Genomic DNA, 15,412 nt, shown 5'->3' with positions numbered 1-15,412 from the left:
TTCTTGTTAGGAATTTGCAATATTTTACTTGATGGGATGAGCACTGGGTGTTATGCTATACATTGGCAAATTGAACTCCAATAAAAAAATAAATTAAAAAAAGGAATTTGCAATATTTTCTGATCGCCCAAGTACCTTCAAGCATTACGCAAATAATTTTCAATTGAGCAGGTCTTCAGGAACTTTGATGCAGTAGCAAACATGACTTGTCATGTTTTTTCTTCCTCAGGTGGGCAGAGAGTCTTGTACTATCACTAAAAAGCAATCTGGTGATTCACTTTACTGAATCCAGAAAGAATTCAGCCTCATACTGTGGTTAAAAAAATAAAAAATAAATAAAATGCACGAAATGAGAAGCATCTCCGTGAGTAATTTCACACATGCTGCTAAGTACTGTAGAGTATTGCCAAGACTAGCCTTTAATCTCCATGGGAGACAAAACAGCTGTAAACTCTTATTTGCTGTCAAATGTCTTTTTCGGGGTTATTAGCAAAGATAGGAGATGAGAAATCCTTCCAAGTTACCTTTACTTTTTGACCTGCTTTTCTTATCATTACCGCTTTATATCTGTGGATGGCTCAAAATGTGCATATTTCACCAGGACCAAGCAGAATTATGAAGCGGGATTCAGGAGGCTTTGAATTTCTTAGTATTTTCCCCACTCTGCTTTCTAGGTTTGCACCTATATTTCCTTCCAGCAAGTTTTTGGCACCCTGAACTCAGCTCCTGCCCTCTGTCCAAACTATTTTTTTTTTAAGGATTTAATTTATTTATTCATGAGGGACAGAGAGAGGCAGAGATACAGGCAGAGGGAGAAGCAGGTTCCATGCAGGGCACCCGATGCGGGACTCAATCTCAGGACCCCAGGATCACTTCCTGAGCCGAAGGCAGATGCTCAAACGTGGAACCCCACAGGCGTCCCTGTCCAAACCACTTTTTAACAGTTTTAAGGACATAGTCTCAGCAAAATGCAGACCAGTGTGATCTACTGACCCACATTCATGGATCTTCATGTTACTTCTCTCGGGTAAGGATCTTACATGAGAAACTGGCCCTAAAAGAGTAAAGCTAACCTGCAGAGAAATGAGCTGTAGAGAAATGAGGTGTCCATCTCCTGAGTGGCGGTCCACCCGTAGATCATTAGTAGGCTCCAAGTGTGCTCCAGCTTTTTTTCCCCTGGAGCTCCCCAGATCTGCTTTGCAGTATTACTGGATCCCCCTGCCTTCACTTATGTCACTCTGGGCAAGCACCCAGGCTACCCTGTAGTCTGCCAACTTTGCTGTTACCCTCCTAGTGCTGGAAACACCCTCCTAGTTTTAAAACCCTTTGGAATTTGTAAGGAATAATGATTTCCACTGTTGACGGTGTGAGGGGAGGGTGGGTGAGGTGGGGGCTAGTATCAGTGATCCGCTGAGCCTGGAGAGCTGACGGTTAGATTTCCGAGAATCTTGAGAACCAACTGGCATCACCTTGGCAGTTTACAATCAGCCACAGGTGGAATTATTCAAGCCACGATTTGGCAAATGGAAGACAAATTAGCTGTCCCCACCCCCGGCTGGTGTGGGAAGAACCAGGACTGGCACGGATAATAAGCACTGGTAATATTTCCTCATCACACTGTAAACTGTCTAACTGTTCTATATTTATGTTGTTCACTCTTACATCCCCTTTGCCTGGCATGTGTTTGGGCTTCACTAAGTATTTACTGAATGAATGAATGAATGAATGAGCTGGAGACAGAAGAGTTTTGTTTTTGTTTTTTTTTTTATACAGCAAAATACATGTTCTGGTCTTTGCTGAAGTGTCGAAAAAAGTCTAGTCTATTCCCTCCTGGCCCCTCTTTGACTACCTATTTAGAAGTTCTTCTGGTCAGGGCCCCCTAGCCTATCACTTCTATTCTTGCAACTGGAGCTCACCATTTGCTCTACCCCCTACCTCACACCCAATTACCCCACCCATTTCTTTCTGTCACGTAAGTTCCTGGATATCCTACAGAATAGATTCCCAAAGAAGTTAGGAAGAAAGAATAAAAGACATTAACTGTCCTACTCTGTTCAGGCGGCTATAACAAAATACCACAAATGGAAGGGCCTATAAACAACAGACATTTGTGTCTCACACTTTGGAAGGCTGGGGAAGCACAAGGTCACGGCACCCGCAGACTCGATGTCTTATGAGATGTGCTTTCTGGCTCACAGGCCGCCATCTCTCGTGTCCCCATAGGGCAGAAGGGGCAAGAGAACCCCCCCCAGGGTCTCTTGTATGAGGGCACTAACCCTATGTATAAAGGCTCCACCCTCATGGCCTAATCACTGCCCAAAGGCCCCATCTCCTAATGCTATCACATTGGGGATTCCATTTTAACCTGCGAATTTTGGGGGGGAACATAAACATTCACTCCATGACATTAACTTGTCAGGAAACCTGCCTTCCAGCCTCCACTCAGCCACGTGATACGTGTAACCTCAGGAGACCACGGAGCCTCTCGGATCTTTGGTGTTTTCGTGTGTGTGTGAGAATGTCCTTACTGCTCTACCTATTTCAGTGAGTTCGTGAGGCTCAAAAAAGGTGATGCATGTAAACTGTAAACGACAAATGTAAATTTTTGTTAAAGGGAGCCAGATGCAGCGAGTGAAGTAAAAGCTGACTTCAGAGATAGCGAGAATTAGACTTGAAATCCATCTCTGCACGTCCTGTTTGACCTCAAGCGAGACTTTTCAACTTTCCTGAGCCTCTGTTTCCTCATCCATAAAATGGGGAAAATGACATCTGGAACGGTTATTGTCAGGGTTAAATTAAATCACGTAAAAAAGGAACCTATCATGGTGTCCCAATAATGTGTCCTTCCTTCTCCAATTTCCTGGCTCAAACGTCTTTGGGGCAATATGATCATCATTGTCATTAGTGCATCATTAAGCTTGCCCCCTTCTCAAGGGAGAACAATCTCTATCTTATGCGTAAAGAGGGAAAACTGTGGGGCCAGATCACCTGGCTTCAAAATCCTGCCTCTGCTACTTGCTAAGTCTGTGATCTTGAGCAAGTCACTCAACTCCTCTGGGCCTCCATTGTTTTTTAACTTACTGTAGTACCTACCCCCGCGTGATGGAGCATCCCAGCTCTCCTGAGAGCAAGGGGGTCCCTGCGACACAAGATTTTCATTGTGTAACCAAGAAAGTCCCAAGCAGCCGGTGATGAGCTGGTCACCCCTGCATCTACCTCACGGGGCCTCTTGTATGAGGACGAAGGGAGGCCCAATGAGGACGAAGGGAGCTGCAAACGTGAAGTACTTACAACGGTGGCTTGCAAGGAGTAGGTGCTAGTAGGCCCTTCGGTCATCACTCTGACCTCTCCAGCTACCTTCCTGTGGTGCAAAAAAGCTGAACGGTGAGATTTAAGCGCAGTGACAAGCTGTGGCAGAGACGCTCACGAACAGAAAGCCGGAGGACAGCTGCCTGGCCAGGGCCTGCGGCCTATGGGGCTCGGAATGTCCTCAGCTTCACCAGGTGAGCAGCAAAGGGGGGCCGCGTCAACCCCCCACCCCGGCACCGTCCTTCTGGCCGTTCTGAGTCTGCTGCTCGCAGGGAAGAGAGGGGTCAGGGAAGAAAACAATGACCTGCCTGTTGGCTGCTTCTCGTGAGGCCTGACCAAGGCCGGGGGGCGAGGGGCAGTGAAGCCACGGATGGGTTCCTCCTGCCTCCCCTGTCCTGGCTCCGAAGAGGGCCGGCGGCAGGCCCTGGGCTGTATTTTGGACACTGTTGTGGGGACGTGACACGTTAATTCTGAGCTGCCTGGGTTCCTGTGTGTCGCTGCCGCTGCCCCCCACCCCGCTAGGAGGGGTGACATCGCACAAGCTATTTAACTGCTCAGCGCCTCCACCCGTGACACATACAATAATAAGAGGAGCAGCACCATGAAAATGTTGCGAGAATTAAACGAGATAATCCACGGACGGCACTTTGCTCACTGGCACGTGGGAAAGTGTCCACAGTTACTGTCCTCAGTGCGCACAGCTATACGGGGACACGCCACTCCACGGTGCTCTTTCATTGCTATGCCCCCATCTGCAGATCCTGAAGGCTTCTCGTCAGCCAACTAAGCGTACACGCATTTATTCACTCATTTTTTTTTTTAATTCACTCATTCTTAACACACCTCTGAAATGAGAAGGTTACAAGTATGACAAAATGTTCTTCCAGGCCTAACGCTCCTTGACGTGGCAATCGTGTGTGGTTTCTCCGCCCTGTTAAGAGTTCGTTTGCTTTTTCTGTCCACGACCAATAAGAATTTAAAGCCTGTGCTTCTGAAATCCGGTTCCAGGAAGTAGGTTTGAGGGCATCATCGGTTCTCCCAGAAGGCACGAACCTCAAACAATAGAGTTCTACCTGCTTACAGGTTTACTCAAATCACTTTTTGCACGGACAAAATGCCCCGTCCCCACTCCTATCCGTGTTGCAGAAGCAGTTCTAACTGTGATAAGGAAGTCAAACAATGCTTGAAATTCCTGCTTCTGCTTTCCCTTCCTTCGTGTGCCTCTGGCTTTGGCTGTTTGGCATATTCTCTAGTGTTTTTCATGCTAGAAGCGCGACACAAGGCAAATCTTTCTCCTTCAGACGGGCTGGTGCTGGCACAAATCCCTGTGCTGCCCCTGTCCCACGCCCTCTGGACATTGCAGGACCAACTAGGGGGCCCTGGTTGAAGCCCTGGGGCCCAGACCCCATCACCACGGGCAGCCCCCTGTGCTCTCCACTCACATAGCCCTACTGCCCCACAACAGGCCTTCAGGTCATATCATTGCGGGTGGGGGCCTGTGAATCACAGAGGGAAAAAAATCTGGCCTCATGCTGCATGGTCTTCCTAGAGTTCACTGTTATGCACCATTAATTTGATGTTTCCGTATATAGATACAGCCAAGAAAGAAAATATGAAAAGTTCCTCCATTACGACCCTCGACAAACTGTACTCTCTGAGTAAATGTAGCCCAAAATGTATTTGAGGGGTGATTTTAATAATCATTCTCATTTCTGTGAAGTCTCTGAATTCCTTCTAGCTCTAGAGATGTTCCATCTATGGCTTGAAGGTCAAGGACTGCATCTCTCTGAAGTTTATGGCATCTCCCTTTTAGCACTGGATCCGCTCGTGAAACAGCAGCCCCAAAACCTTTGTGCGTGTGTTATTCTGTGTAAGTTAAACCTAAGTTTTCTTTTCTTTTCTTTTCTTTTTTAAACCTAAGTTTTAAAACATGGGGAGAGGGCAGCCTGGGTGGCTCAGTGGTTTAGTGCCTCCTTCAGCCCAGGGCCTGATCCTGGAGACCCGGGATCAAGTCCCAGTCAGGCTCCCTGCATGGAGCCTGCTTCTGTCTCTGCCTCTCTCTCTCTCTCTCTCTGTGTGTGTGTGTGTGTCTCATGAATAAATAAATAAAATCTTAAAAAAATAAAATAAAAATAAAACATGGGGAGAAAAGTCCTAGAATGGTTAATTCAGGACCTCCTGATGATGGGGCCTGAATATGGATAACTTGGGTAGAGGGTTGGGGACATATCTGCATCTCTCAGTACTAAGCCCCTACCCTCAAACTCTAGTAGTGCTCTACAGAAGCTTCAATAATGCCTTCCTCTCCTCCTCTAAGCTGCTTGGGACTCCTTCACCTTTTTTTCACGCAGATCTTCCAGAATCTTCAGCGTGAGTTTGTGAAGGGTATGGACAGTATTGTTACCTGGTAGCAATGACCCCAGATTATCTTTTCTCATTCATTCCCACAGAATGGATGTTGGCCTTATTGTGAGATATGAAAATGCACTGAAAAGTTGAGCTCACTCTGTTCCTTTAATCAGGGACCAAAATTCCTATTTCTAATCTCAGTAGAATTAGTTTGCATCTCTCCTTTTCTTTGCCCTGCTCCCCTTTCTTGTCAGCCACAGAAGCACTGCTCCATGAAACGCTTACAACTAAGAAAAAACTGGGGCGCCGGGGTGGCTCAGTCGCTTGAGCATCCGATCTGGATTTGGCCTCAGATCATGATTCCAGGGTGGTGGGATTGAGCCCCACGTCAGCTCTGTGCTCAGCGAGGACTCTGCTTGGGATTCTCTTTCTCCTCCTCCCCTGCTGCCCCTCCCTCTACCCTCTCTCTCTCTCTCTCAAATAAATAAATAAAATCTTAAAAAAAAAAAAAAGAACTAAGAAAAAACTGAATTTCACACAGGAAGGAATCAACATGCCAACCATAGACCATAAAAAAACATGATTGGCAGCTTCCTGGCCCCGTCCAGAAACCAGAGTGTGGCTTGCACTAAAAATGACAGAATAACTTATATCTCTTCCCTCTGCACCCTCGCGGCAGACTGTTTTTTAAAAAAATGACATTGATCATCCCATGTCCTTGATTAGAATTTTCCTGTGGTCCTGTTGGTTGCAGGATAAAATGTGGCCTTCACACGTCCCACTCTAAATGGCCTCACTCCCCAGATCCACAGCTTCTAATTCCAGCCTTATTTTCTACCATTTATCAGCACTATTCCTCACTCTTCCCAAGATAATTCTTCCCTTTTTAAAGATTTTATTTATTTATTCATGAGACACACACACACACAGAGGCAGAGATACAGGCAGAGGGAGAAGCAGGCTCCCCGTGGGGAGCCCGATGTGGGACTTGATCCCCGGACCCTGGGGTCATGACCTGGGCCCAAGGCAGATGCTCCACCACTGAGCAACCCAGGTGCTCCTAATTTTTCTCTTTCCATTCCATTTCCTTCCCTGTGCATTACCCCTGGAATACCATCTAATCCATTCAACCAAACCTCAAAGTGACCTCTTACTTTCCTAAAAGACTATGCTCCTACTAGAATGAATATGGGCTTTGAACTAAGATAGATCCACTTTAAAATCCCATGACCTTCAGTAAGTTTTGTTATTCTTCATTTAAAAAAAAGGCAATGATGATAATACTTCTGGTGGAAGATTGCTGTAAGAATTATGACATCACATGTGAATGCACTTAGATGATCAATACATATTTCCCTTCCCTTTACCACTCAAATAGCATTGGGCTCTACTGTGGGTTTTTGAGAGTATGTCTTACTGATTCTATAATAGCACAGGGTCCTTGAAAGCAAGAGCCCTTTTCTTAAACTTATTTGAATATTCTTTAACACTAAGGAGAGTGCCGTGCACACAGGAAGTCCTGCATAAATATTTCTGATGGCTAAATAAATAAATGAATGTATTTTCTGACCGTCTGTTTGATAAAAGTTAATGGCATGGAGAAAAGATGTGGAGGAAAGAGCCAGCCAACTTAAAGTAGAGCGCCCTGACAAATGTTATGATGATCAGCATTAATGATAATTATGGAAAATGCATTAAATAACATATCCAGTCCTATCCTAGCCTATTTAGGCTTCTGGGGCATGGACATGAGGGTTTTCACTTCACAAAGAATCATTAAGCTTATGTTCTATAAAACAGGACAGAGGTACCCAGGATCACACAAAAAATAAATTCACTGACATTTGATGTCTTTACACTTGTGATGTGAAGAATAAAACAGGCTCTTACAGTTGCCTATTTAAAACGTGCCTTTAATAAACTGCCTACTACTGTGTAGTCCAGATGTCTATTTAGTATATCAATGTGAAGAAATGCTTTAAATTCTATAAAAATAGGAAGGAGGCACACAAAAGGGATACTTTATGGAAAGTCCAGGCAGGTATAGTGTTTCTTTCATAATACGGATGAAACACATTTTTACAAATGATTCTGTATATAGAAAGGCTGTTGCTTCACTATGAGATGAAGAACTCTTTGACAAAGAGATGATGCCAGAAGGTTTCTATTCCTTGGGAGAAATAGTTTTGTTCTCTCTCAAGAGACAAAGAAAGGAGAACTAGATGTGATGCTTTTGAGTGTTTACTGCTAGCAGTGCTAAAAAAAAAAAAAAAAAAGCATTCATAGTCTTACTGGATGACACAAGAACAGATTCCGTTTTGTATTGCAAGGTACGAATGAGCCACTTATTGATGTTTAGGATCCATCAAGACTTGCAGGTAAATTGAGATGCTTGACAGATGACCTTGAAACAAAGCAGTGCTATGTGATATTTCTCTACTACCGAAAAGACATTTTTGACAGCTGAGAAATGGTGACCAGATCTTGAAGTCATTGTTTTTCTCTTAAAGGCATTTGAAATATAAAACTTAAGAGAGAGGTCACATCTTCGCTAGGTTTTTCAAGAGCTTAAGGTTATATCAAGATCCCACAGGTAAACAATGATTTCTCATCATTAGGTTTTTAAGAAAAAATAAATGATAGGATTTAGTGAGGATTAAATTTAGAGCACAGCTTAACAAATGCCTCACAATTTCACACGGACAGATATTTATGCAGTTGGATCTTTCTTGCCACCTCTAATATTGATGTGAAAAATACAGGTTCATGTAAAAATTCCTTAATACAAATGTATGACAATAGTATCATTGCTCTTTCCCCAGCTCATGCTCTATTTAATTAGTCTGACCAAACGTAAACAATGTTGCATTTTATTAGCATCTTCAGGATGTGTTTTACCTAGTTTATTCTTTCAAGTGTCATAAAACTACTTTAAAGAGGGAAAATCACTGCTCATATCAATGATTGGTATTATAACTAGTAGGTAATCAATGACACATGATTATTTTTCTAATAGGTTAAATTTAGAGTGAAAAGGAAAACTGAAGGGAAATATAAAGGATAAAGCTCTAGGTTCTATTGCTCTCACCAAGACACAAAACATTTAACAAGAATCAAGTTACAGGGATGCCTGGGTGTTTCAGTCGGTTAAGTGTCTGACTTTGGCTCAGGTCACGATCTCAGGGTCCTGGGATCAAACCCCGGGTCAGCCTCCTGGTCCTCGCTCTGCTGACCAGGGCGTCTGCTTGTCTCTCTCCCTCTCTCCCTCTGCCCCTTCCCCTACTCGTGCTCTTTCTCTCAAATTAAAAAAAAAAAAAAATCAAGTTATAAACAGTAATGTTACTGTTATCTTTATTACCAAATAAGACTGTTAAATGCTAGAGATATTTTTCCCGTTTCTTTCTAACATAAGCCTGACCATGAGATATAGATAAGGAAAAATATCCTACAATTACTTACTTTACTGTCTTATGGAAAGAAAGCTTTGGCTGACACCGTTTCTGAGATGGATACCTTTTCTGAAGCATAAGCGATGCTTCTGAACTTTTACCTTGTTATGTGCAAGGAAACAGACTTAGTCAAAAGACAGAATATAAAACAGAAATTGATATTTTAATGAATATGGGTATTCATTTAATGAGTATTTTAATGAATACTGCTCTCATATATTTTTCTTCAATAACATAGTTGTCATTTTGAGGCCATATTGTTTCCTTAATCGATACAAATGGAGGTAGAAGGGTTTTCAAAAAATGTTGTAACCAGAACTGACCAAACTGTATTAGTCTTTGTTTCACCTTAATTATCCCGAATCAACACCTTTGTCTAGAAGTTTCTATGTGTTTTTTTTTTTTCCCCTTTAATCTCCTAGGTACTCTAATTGCTCCCACATCATAAAGAATGAACATTGTCATGACAACTAAGAGGAAACTTTGCCATCAGAAGTTTTTCAAAACACAATGAAATACTTACTGTTGGGCTTTCTAGTGTTGGCTGAGATTATAAAAATGTGTTTTGTGCCTCCCACCTCAATTTAGATTAAAAGTATTTTGTCTGCTTACATCAGGAAAAGAGTGTTTGCTTTTAATTTGTGTGGGTTTAGTTGAATATATTTTAGTTACAGTAATGGTACATGGAAGGAAAGAATGCTTAATGTAATAAAACCTAATTTTTATGGGTAGGGGAGGTGGAAAAATGCAGTGGAATGGGCATGCAGCGGGTCTTAAAGGGCTTGGGAGCTTCACAAACATATACCAAGTTTAAAAAAATGGGTGAGGCTAAACTATAGCGTATAGGTGTGCACTCTTGGGTGATGAAACTGTAACGCAAAGCAGGCAGGGGTAATTATAAAAGTCAGGGTAGTGACTGCTTTGGGTCGATGGAATGGCTGAGGTTGAGACACTTCACGTGGACAGTCTTCTCAAGGGACCTGGCAGGTGGTTAATTCATTAAGCTATACATTGATCTAGCTTTCTGTATCTGTGCTTTATTTTACAATAAGGAGGTTTTCTTTCTTTTTTTTTAATGTAAGGGTATGCAGCTTTATTTTTATTTTTTTGCAGGTTTAGGTTATAAGCATAACTGTACCTATTTATAATTTGGAAGAGTTTTCCTGGACTTTAAGCAATACCTCTTGCTTTGTACATCTCAAAATTGCATAGAGAGGGATACAGCTCAAAGAGAAAGATCATGAAAAAATACCACAAAGTGAAGCAAAAAAAAAACCCACAATTATTTGAAAATCAAATTTTACTTTAGAATTGCCTTTAAATTATTATTAAATTATTCAGTGTAATGATTTTTTTAAAGAGATACATGCTGAACTATTCATAAGTGAAATGATATCTGAGATTTGCCACAAAAATGATCCAGTGAGATGGGATATGAAAAAGTGGGGTTACAGGTGAAACCAGAGTGCCTGCATGTTGATAATTGTTGAAGTTATGTGATAGGTGCGTGGGGGATTATTATGTAACGTTCTCTACTTTTCTCTATGTTTGAACACTTCTATAGTAAAAAAAAAGTTTCAAAAGTAAAGTAAATTCTAAGGCTTATGTGAGGGCATACATGCTTTATAAAATGCCTTCAGATACAACAGTCTATATGGAGCATGGAACATTCTTATCAATTTTATATGCCTGAATACGACTATCGGTAAAAAATTCAAACAACTACTTTAGAGATTAGTCCTTCATTTGGGACTAGTTCAATTTAAAAAATCAGTGGCTTAAAATAATTGCAGTCCAATGGCTCTATAACTGAAGTGAAATAAATCCAGATATACGAGCAGCTGGGGTGGTTGGTTTTCCAGACTTTCAGAGACTCACTGCATGACTGCTAACCCACAGTGAGGAGCGCAAGGGAGACCTGAACAAAGGTAGACCACGCACAATCAAAACCGAGTAGAGAACTGAATTAACTCCCTAGATAACTCAAAGATGGGAGAACTAAAAGACAAAGGTTATTTCTAAAGAAACATTGTAACTTTTGCTTTTTTATTTCCTTCTAAAGATATCATACCTGTTCTATGGGAATCAAAGTAGTTTGCTCTCTCTTACGTATTGTCATTTATTTTAACATAAAATGTTAAAGCTATAAATACATTTGCTATAACTCACAATCTTATATCCTTCCTGTTAGAGTTTTTGTTCATTCTTGAGCTAACAACAGTTCCTCAATATAAGAAAAGGTATGTTTTCCTGGATCAAAATAGTACTCATAGCCAGCTTTTTTAGCTGCTTTCCTAATTACTGTCATTTTCTCTACAGATCAGTGTCCTCTAAAGGACAGAAAAATAGTTCACTAAAAGAACACCCATTCCTAAATGGCAATCTTTTGAGATGGAAAAACCCTTTTCCCAGAGCATCTTTCCCAGACATACAAAACACATAAACAAGTCCTAGAAAACAAACAACCCCCCCTTTAATTGGGAAATAATTTCAAACTTATATAAAGATGTAAGAAAAATATTATATAGAGAATGCCAATATTCATTTTACCCAGTTTCATCTATTGTTTGTTTTTTACTCTATTTGCTTTATCATTTGTTTTATCATCTATCTATATACAGCATGTGTATATATACAATATTTTCCATGAACAATTTAAAGTAACATGTATACATCATGCCATTTACCCCTAAATGCTTCAGTCTATATTTCCTAATATTAAAGATTTCTTAAAACATAAATAACTACAATCAACTGCAGTAAATACAACAGTGAAATGATACTTTTACCTCGTCCACTATTCATATGTCCATTTATCTACTAACACCATAGCATCTTAAGAACATTTCTTTCCCTCCAATGTAAGACCCAGTCTAGGATCAAATATTGCATTTAGTTATCGGCCTTTCATTGGCAAATTTCCACAGGCTTTGTGTGACTTTCATGTCATTGATTTTTCTGAAGTATACCAAAATATACAATGTTTCTCATTTGGCCTTGTCTGATATTTCCTCATGATGTAATTCAGGTTATATATTCATTACTGGCCAGAATATCTTAGAAACAGTGCTGTATCTTTTTCAAGTTACCACATCTGGAAATATATGGTGTGTCTATCTGCTCTTCATTGGTGGTGTTAATTTTGATTACACGGTGGAGGTGTTTTATTTGTGTACTACACGGTTATTATTTTTCCCCTTATAACTAACAAGCAACCTATGGGAAGTTTCTCGAAGACTATTCAAATATCCTGTTCCCCATCAAAATTAGTCCTATGGTTAGCATCCATTGATGACTGTTGCCTGGACCGATCGTTGTAAATTGGTATTTCTCCAACTCCAGCCTTCCTTCTGTGTTTGCCATTTGACACGCAGCATTATACTGTAAGCAAGAGCCCTTCCTCTCCCTTATTTATTTATCTTCTTATTATCAGTATGAACACATGGATTCCTATCTTATAGTTAATTTATAATTAACTACTGGACTCAGTTATTTTGGCATTAATGTTGTCCCAATTTGGCCAGTGTTAGATCCTTCGATTTAACCTCCATCATTTTTAAAAATCACTTCATTTATTTCTGGCACAACAAAATGTTGTAGGTTAATCTTGTACCTCTTCTCCTCCAGTCTTCTGGTATTTCTCCAAGAATCCTGGCTCCTTTTGATAAAAGAATGTTAGACACCAAAATATGCATGCTAGGGGCGCTCCTCTGAGGCCTCTCTGCTTAGCCTCCCTCTTGCTGCGGTGTCCCCTGGTCACTCTGTTCACTCACCCTCCAGCTCTGTGCTGTCTCCTCTTCTTACCAGGACATCAGTGAGACTGGATTAGAGCCCACCCTACTGGTCTCATTTTGACTTACTTACTCCTTAAAGATCCTACCTATTCTTAGGTATTGGGGGTTAGGGCTGTAACATATGAATTTTGAGGGGACACAATTCAGCCCATTACATCTTTCTATGTTTCATTTTATAAAGATAGGTAGGTATGTATGTGAGTGCTTTCTTCTTTCTTACACAAATGGTAGTATAGTATTTATATTCTTTTGCACTTTTCTGGCTTACTCTTCTCAGAGGTGTTTTTATGAAACACAGTTTTGAATTTTAGTATCCCTTATGTAACATCTGTTACATATGTTCAATAGATTTCCAAGAATTTTTATGCATTTACAATGACTGCATGGATTTTAGCCTCATAGAAACTGTGTTTGGACTAGAGAGTAGAAAGTCATTTGGATGTTTGGTCTACCAAGTGGTCTTGTAAAAACAATAATAACTGGGGGTTAGGGCTGTAACATACGAATTTTGAGGGGCTTTGGGTAACAGTCATCAATGGATGCTAAATATAGGACTAATTTTGATGGGGAACAGGATATTTGCATAGTCTTCAAGAAACTTCCCATAGGTTGGAGCAATGGCTTAATCCATTAAGGTTGATATGAAATAATTAAGTAGCAAAATTGTCATGACGATAGCCAGGGAGTATTTGAGGGTGTGACAAAAGAAGGAGCATTGTAGCCAGTAACTCTTGATCATCAGGAGAATCTTTTTCAGGTATGAATATTTTCTCTCCCAAAGTCAAGATGGTCCGTACAATCCTTCTTACTATCACCACAAAGAGAAACAATATAGAAATATAAAACATATCCCTCAATTCCTTCCCACCCACAAAAATCTAAAAGTAGTTATATTGCAGATTAAATTTGGATTGGTACAACAGCAAATTAGGAAAAGTGGTAGCTCATGCAATAGAAATATACTTATTTAAAGACCTTATACTTAAAGTCCAAACATACATATGATTGGCACACAGAGACTAAATTATCTTTGCAGAGAAAACTATCTGGCATAGTGAAACATGTGCATGGGTTTTAGAGTCAGATATCTGCATATTTGTCAAGTGTCATTGGCTAACCAGCCAAACCACCTTTAGGTGTTTGGAGAATCTGCTATGGTGTGTATCAGTCCAGTAGAAGTCAGAACCTAGATTCCCATGATGGAAGAAAAAATAAAGAGAAGCTGCTTCGCTACTATGGGCTGAATTGTATCTCCCCCAAAGTTGATGTGTTGAAGTCCTAATCCCCAACGTAACTATATTTGAAGACAGGGTCTTTAGGGAATAATTAAGGTTAAATGATGTCATAGGGTAGGGCTCTAATGTTATGGAACTGGTGGAGGGAGGGAGAAGGAGGTCTACCCTGGCCCACAAGAAGAGGTCATATGAGGCTACAGTGAGATGGTGGAAGAAAAGTCTCATCAGAACCTCAATCAGCTGAACCCTGATCGCGGACTTCTAGTCTTCAGAACTGTAAGAAGCAAATATCTGTTGTTTAAGCTGCCCAGCCCGTGGTACCTTGTTATGCAGTTGAGCTAACTAATGTACGTGCTCAGACCAGGAGTCGCTCTCCATCTTCAGATGCTCTCCCGGAGCAAAAGATGCAGAAAAGGCACAGATGCAGAGAGCTTGTGTTGACGACGGCCACAGCAGTGATAGACTCCTACCCAGACCCTTCCTCTGGCATTTAAAAAATCATTACTTACTGCACTTACACACATAAACACAACCATGCAAAAATGTAGAAATGTAATCATACACACAGAGTGCTTTTCAGTTATTTTTTGTTGCCCTTGATTCTATCATCCCTCATCCTGACCTTTGCCCCACCCCAGCCAAACACTTCTGTGACAACCTAGAATATGGCCTTCCATGTTTTTCCCTATATCACAAATTCATATGTGGACACATACATATTCATATATGTGTATAATGAATATAATGTGTATATAAATATGTAGGCTCTGTGATGTTTTATGGAGTTGGAATCATATTATAGATACTTTTCTGCATCTTGCTTTTCTTACTCAGCAACTCCTTATGGAAATCTGTCCAAGCTATCAGCAAGAACTCAATTCATCTTTATTAATGGCTGCATTATATCCCATTAATTCCATCATAATTTATTCAGCCATTCTCCTTGATGACCATTTGCTGTGTCCATTTTATTTTCCATTTTAAACAAGTGGCATGACTTGGGCTAAACTTCTGACTGCTCAGCCTGCCCTTTGTTTCTCTAGTAAGTTTTGAGCCCACTTTTCAGCATAATAGTACATTTTTTTAAAAGATTTATTTATTTAACACAGAGAGAGTGAGAGAGAGGCAGAGACACAGGCAGAGGGAGAAGCAGGCTCCATGCAGGGAGCCCGACGTGGGACTCGATCCCCGGTCTCCAGGATCACACCTTGGACTGCAGGCAGCGCCAAACCGCTGCGCCACTGGGGCTGCCCATAATAGTACATTTATTAAAGGG

At 41.0% G+C, this 15,412-nt stretch overlaps 1 protein-coding gene across 1 annotated transcript in view; it reads right to left on the bottom strand.

Annotated features, from left to right (window-relative positions):
* The window catches only part of PJA2 (praja ring finger ubiquitin ligase 2), a 285,426-nt gene that overhangs the window by 249,895 nt on the left and 20,119 nt on the right, over window positions 1-15,412 (bottom strand). The window lies entirely within an intron of this gene.

This window comes from Canis aureus, chromosome 2 (assembly GCF_053574225.1).
Source record: "Canis aureus isolate CA01 chromosome 2, VMU_Caureus_v.1.0, whole genome shotgun sequence".
NCBI classification, from domain to species: domain Eukaryota; kingdom Metazoa; phylum Chordata; class Mammalia; order Carnivora; family Canidae; genus Canis; species Canis aureus.
Note: the sequence above shows the minus strand (reverse complement) of the source record. Positions and strands in the feature narration are given on the sequence as shown.